This window comes from Globicephala melas, chromosome 20 (assembly GCF_963455315.2).
Source record: "Globicephala melas chromosome 20, mGloMel1.2, whole genome shotgun sequence".
NCBI classification, from domain to species: Eukaryota; Metazoa; Chordata; class Mammalia; order Artiodactyla; family Delphinidae; genus Globicephala; species Globicephala melas.
In genome coordinates this window covers 20,341,569-20,347,716 of record NC_083333.1, presented here as the reverse complement: position 1 = coordinate 20,347,716, position 6,148 = coordinate 20,341,569, and positions in this window count along the sequence as shown.

Sequence of the window (6,148 nt, the reverse complement as noted above, 5' to 3'; positions counted from 1 at the left end):
AGTCCCTCGCTTCACGCGGGCGTGAGTGTGTGACCTGCCAGGAGCCTCACATGAGGGAAGCAGATTCCACCACCTTCTTGTAAGGTGCCCTCCCACTTGTAAGATGGGGTGACAGCAGGGCCTACCCACACAGTGATGGGGAGGGCCAGATGAGATAAGGGGAGGCCTGCTAATTGTCATTATTTCCTCCTGCATCCCCAGGCAGTAGGAGGAAAGGCATGAGCTATGGACTCATCAGGTTACAGGTTCAAATGCCAACCCTGCCACTCAGAGACATCCTGAGCCACTCCGTGCCTGTTGACGTACCTGTGCCACGGGGACAGGGCGGCCTCTCCGAAGTCGGTTCACAACTGCAAGCTTGGAAGTTCCTGGCTTAGGTCCTGGCACTCACTAGGTGCCCAGCAAATGTTTTTAAAATTCCTACAGGAAGCTGACCCGGCCTCACAACACCTGGGTGTCTGGAGTGGCCCAGGGCGCTCGGTCCCAAATGGGTCCTGCTGCTTTTCTATCTGCAAAATGGGCCCCAGCAGCAGATACCTCCCTAGTGGGACTGCAGGCCTGGTCTGGTGGGTTTTCTGGGTTCGGGCCCCTGCCAACCACTTGGACTCCTGCTCCCCTCGTGCTCCCTGTCACCCCCTCCGCTCCATGCCATATGCAAGGGTTCTCAGTGCTGCCCCTTGTACACGCCAATACCGGTCCTGCCTCACGGTCTGTGCCTCTGCTGTTCCCTCTGCCTGAAACATCTTTCTCCCCCACCCTCCCACCGTGACTGCTGGGGCTGGTCCCTTTCATCCCGCAGGCCTCCTCTTAAATGAACTCCCCTAAGAGGCTTTCCGGCCATACCCCCAAACCAGTTGTAATTCTCTGCACAGCATTCATGCCACCAATGCCTTTCCTATTTCCTCTGCTTTTAATCTGACTCTTAATCTGGACGGTCAGCGCCTCCTGGGCGGGGATCTGGCCAACTCACTCGCTGCGGGGCATTCCTGATGCACAGCCCAGGGCCTGGCACATAGTAGGCCAGGAAAAATGTTTGAGGAATGAGCAAAGGACAGACAGAAAGCATGCCACAGACATTGGGAGCAACTCTAGTCCCATGCTGGCCTGCTCCTATGACTCAGACGAGGCCCTGCCGTTGGAGGAGGTGACGGTTAGTCAGGGAGCCTGACAGACAGCCCAAGAATCACAAAACTCCATGTGGGCTGCTATAAATAGATGCATGAGCAAGAGACCCAGGACGGTGCCAGGCTCCACCTAGGTGAGGTCGGGAAGGCTCCTCAGAGGAGGTGACTTTGAGACTGGACCTTTAAGGACCAGTAGGAGCTTGTGAGCTCGTGAGGCAGAGAAGCGAGAAACAGTCTCCCTGTAGAGGGTTGGTGCTGTGCAAGGGGCCCCGTGTGAGGGCCCGGTGGGGAGGCAGGGCTCCGTCGTCCCTTCCTCGCTGGTTGCAGCTCCATGACCACTCAGAAACCAGAAGGGATATTGGACAGGGTCCCTGTAACAGGCTGCTTCTTGCCCTGACTCCTAGAAGATAGGTCCCCAACACCCTTCTCCGTGGACTCAGGGAAAGGGGTGTGGTCAGATCAGGATCTGGGTGTGAGCTGAGGTGGGCGGGGCCTGGGGTTACCAAGGGCTGGAGAGAGGATGTCTGCGCCCGGGATGGCGGGAGCTCGTCCCTTCATTAACTCGACAGCTCCGTAGTGAGCACTGACTGTGTGCCTGGCGCTGAGGGCACGACGTTGAAGAGACAGACACAAGGCCCTGCCCTCTGGGAGGTGACTGGTGGACGAAACACACAAGCGAAATGCCCAAATTAAATTATAGTCGCCGGAGGATCTGCTACCGGGAAAGGAGGGAAGGGGACTGGCGTGCGTCCGAGGGTGGGGCTGTAATTTTAAAGAGGGAGGACAAGCGTCACCGGCAGGTGACATGTAAGCAAAGACCTGAGCAGGTGAGGGAGGTGTCATGAGGGTGTGGGGAAGAGCATTCCAGGGGGAGGAAACAGCGTGTGCAAAGGCCTTGAGGTGGATGGCTGGTGGGGGAGGAACAGGCGGGAGCAGCGGGGGATGAGGGCCCTGCGCTCACCTCTATTCACCCCTGCACGTGCTCACTCATGCCCTCGCCCCCCACCCCCCCAGCTCACACCCAAGTTCACACACCGCCACGTGCATGCACGTGGCCACGACACATGCACACGCTTGTGAGCACGGCGGGGTGTGGCCACGCAGGCTCAGGCACGTGCACAGATACCACAAACACGCGCACACACACAGACACACACACACACCGCACACGGCTCTGACTCCGCAAGGGCCCCCTCAGCTTGCGCCCACAGTGCCCTCTGGTGGCCAGCCCTGGCATGGCGGCTGGACGTGAGCTGGTCACTCTACAGAGCCCTGGGCACTTCCGGGACCTCGTCTTCTCCCCCTCCCCCTCCCCGTGCTTCCTGCCCCCAGTTCCTCCACAGCAGCCAGAGCGCCTTCCAGAACACGGCTGGCCAAGCTCAAACGCTGCCGAGGCTCACTCAGCGGAGAGCCTCCCCAGGCTCTCCCCAGTCCAGCCACTCCCAACCCCAGCTCTCCTCCCTGAACATTTCTTTGCAAAGGCTGTTCCCTCAGCTTGGAATGCCCTTCCCTGCCTTCTCCACCTGACTCATTCCTATCCCTCAAAGCCTACTTCTGAAACAGGGAGGGGAGGCTCTCCCTGACACTGCCCCCTGGGAGCCCATCTCTGCCAGCGGCGGAAACCCCACCTGCGTCTCCAGCAGAATCGAGCCCCTACTATGTGCTAATCCCTTGAAGCTCATGATTCTGTGGACTCACTAGAATCAAGCTGCATGGGGGCTGTGACTTTGCTCTGGTCACTGCAGTGTCCCCACACACTGCAGGTGTGCAGTGAACAGCTGTGGAAAGGAGGAGCTCACAGTACTGCAGCAAGGGACAGCTGTTATCATCATCCCAGTGTAACAGATGAGAAGTGGAGGCTCAGAGAGGGGCTGAAGGCTGCTGGCAATGGCAGAGCTGTTGTTGGAACGGTCAGACGGAGACAGAGTTTTCCCTGCCCAAGCTTCCATTAATTAAAGTAGTTTGCGACACCCTCCTTCTGGGCAAATCACATCGCCCTTGAACTCCCTCCACCGCTTTCTGGGAAGATGCCAAGCGCTTCGCTTCTGACTGAGCCCTCAGGTATATCCTGCCTAGGACCCTTCCCGGCTGCACAGAAACCCTGAGGCTTTCCCCCCAGGAAATCTTCCAGGCAGCCAGGGGCTCAGGGCATCCCAGGAGCCCTGGCCCGGAGCCTGTGTGTCCCCAGGCCCTCACACATAGCACTTCACGCCCGGGAGGCAGGGCCAGGGGTTCACTGACACGCGTTATACTCCAAGCCCAAGACTTGACGTGACCCGGCAAGGCCAGTGTGGTTAGACCTTCATCTCACAGACAAGGAAACTGAGGCCCAAGTCTTCAAGCAGCTGGCCCAGGTTCCACTGCCAGGTAGAACAAAGCCAGGCTTTTAGCCCTGGTCAGGAGCAGCCTGTCGTGTATCAGGCATTTTACCAGCAGGCTCAAGCCTGCCCCCTAGAATCCAGGGCCTGAGAGATGTCCTCATCACTGTGGTTTGGGGGAGAAGTACTGCAAACACAGAGACAAGCCACATTCCCAAGATCACAGGACCAGGGAGAAGAGAGAAAGAATTGTGTCCGGACCGGGCTGACTCCACGATCCACACACAGCCCAGTATCTGCCTGCAAAGGGCTGTTTTCCAATCTGAGGGGAGTCCTGGCTCCACCAGGATGGAGGTGAGTGACCTTAAGCCAATCACCTGTCTCAGCCAGGCCTTGGAGGTGATCACATCCATTCTCACTAGAGTTTGTGTCCCCTTTCAGCCATCCCCAAGCCTGGGCTTACATCCCTTCCCTGATGAGGGGTTCACCCTCTCACTGGCGGTGTCTTCCATTCCCAGGAAACTCTGCCCATTACCAGCTTCTTCCTTAAGTTATGCTGAAATCGCCTCTTGAAGATCCCAGGCTCAAATCCATCCATCCATTCAACACGTATTTCCTGAACATCTATTTTTGCCTGACACCATGTTACATGCTGAGGGGGCAGTGAAGAGCAAAACAGACAGGGTCCCTGCCGTCATGAAGCCAGCCTTCTGGGGGAGGTTGAAAAAGAAGGAAAATATATCAGTGAAAGTAAATCCATACATTAATTTCAAATAGTGATAAGGGCTAAAAACAAAAGTAAAGCAGGGCAACATGATAGAGAGGCACTGGGGTGGCTCCATTAGATGGGTGGTCAAGGAGGCCTACCTGGAGGAGGTTTCTTCTGAGCTCAAACTTGGGTGACAAAAAAGGAGCTATGTGAAACTGGGTGTAGGAGCCGACTTTAAATAGTCCACGGCACACAGCAGGTGCTCAAAGAGAAGGTGAGGGGGACTCCTAATTAACCATGAACTGAACAGAGATATTTTTCTCCCTTCCCTCCCAAAACTCCACTAAAATAAAAGTAAAATAAGAAAACTTTAAGGCACAAACTCACAAGGACAAAGAGAACAGGAAAGGCAATGACAGGGACAGAATCTATAAAACTTTTGAAGCTGTTAAATGAATAGAAAAATGGTAACCAACTTAGGAGAGTAGAGGAAAGTGAAATGAAAGTCTACAGGGGAGGAAGCCAATCTGCGGCCAGACCACCTACAGACAGCCCCTAGAAACAGCAGCCTGGGAGACACCAGGTCCCTCTGGAGGTGAAAGGACAGGCAGGGATGAAAAGAAAATAAGCTAAGAGTTTGTGAAAGGAGGAGTTATGCCTTCCAACTTCCCAGAACGAAGGTCATGAGTTCCCAGATTGAAACGATCCCCCTCAATGCCCAGCTGGATATAAGAAGAAAACAAGGCAATTATCAACTCCTGGAAAAACAAATAACACAAAATAGAAAATGTAGTCATTGGGACTTCCCTGGTGGCACAGTGGTTAAGAATCTGCCTGCCAATGCAGGGGACACGGGTTTGAGCCCTGGTCCGGGAGGATGCCACATGCCGTGGAGCAACTAAGCCCGTGCGCCACAACTACTGAGCCCCCGTGCCACAATTAATGAAACCCGTGCACCTAGAGCCCGTGCTCTGCAAGAAGAGAAGCCACCGCCATGAGAAGCCCATGCACCACAATGAAGAGTAGCCTCCGCTTGACACAACTAGAGAAAGCCTGAGCACAGCAATGAAGACCCAACACAGCAAAAAATAATTAATTAATTAATTAATTTTTAAAAAAGAAAGAAAAGAAAATGTAGTTATAAAGTACTGCACAGCTCAGCTGGGAACAATATTTACATAATCATAATACGTAAACCAAAACACCAAATGCTGATAGATCCAAAAATTGTGACGAAAAGAGAGTGAGTACTGGGGGCAGGGGAAGTGCAGGGATCCTTGTGGAAGGGACTAAGTCCTTGCCTGTAGTAGGAAGCATCAGATACTGTCTAACACCGAAAAGAGAGAAAAGAAATAGCAATACAATGGGGCTTCCCTGGTGGCGCAGTGGTTGAGAATCTGCCTGCTAATGCTGGGGACATGGGTTCGAGCCCTGGTCTGGGAAGATCCCACATGCCACGGAGCAGCTAGGCCCGTGAGCCACAACTACTGAGCCTGCGCGTCTGGAGCTTGTGCTCTGTAACAAGAGAGGCCGCGATAGTCAGAGGCCCGCGCACCGCGATGAAGACTGGCCCCCACTTGCCACAACTAGAGAAAGCCCTTGCACAGAAACGAAGACCCAACACAGCCAAAAATAAATAAATAAAAAATTTTTAAAACAAGAAAAAAGAAATAGCAATACAAGCATGTGATTGAGAAGTAAGGGGGAACTACGAGGGTTGGAAGCAGTCGCACCAGAATGGCAGCTGAGGGAGGGTCCGTTTGGGTCTCTGCTGCATCCCCAGTGCCTAGAGCCCAGTATACAGTAGGTGCTCAGTTCCTGTTTGTCAGCGGGTGCAAGCAGGTTTTCTGTTCCTGGTCTCATAGGCCTTGCAGTGCCGTCTGACTTCTAACACTATGTGCCTGCCTCGATCTAATAAGAATTAGAAGTCACTTGAAGGAACACTTAAAGGCCAGCGTGTCTAGAGTACAGCCCAAGCAGGAGGCGAGGACCGCGGA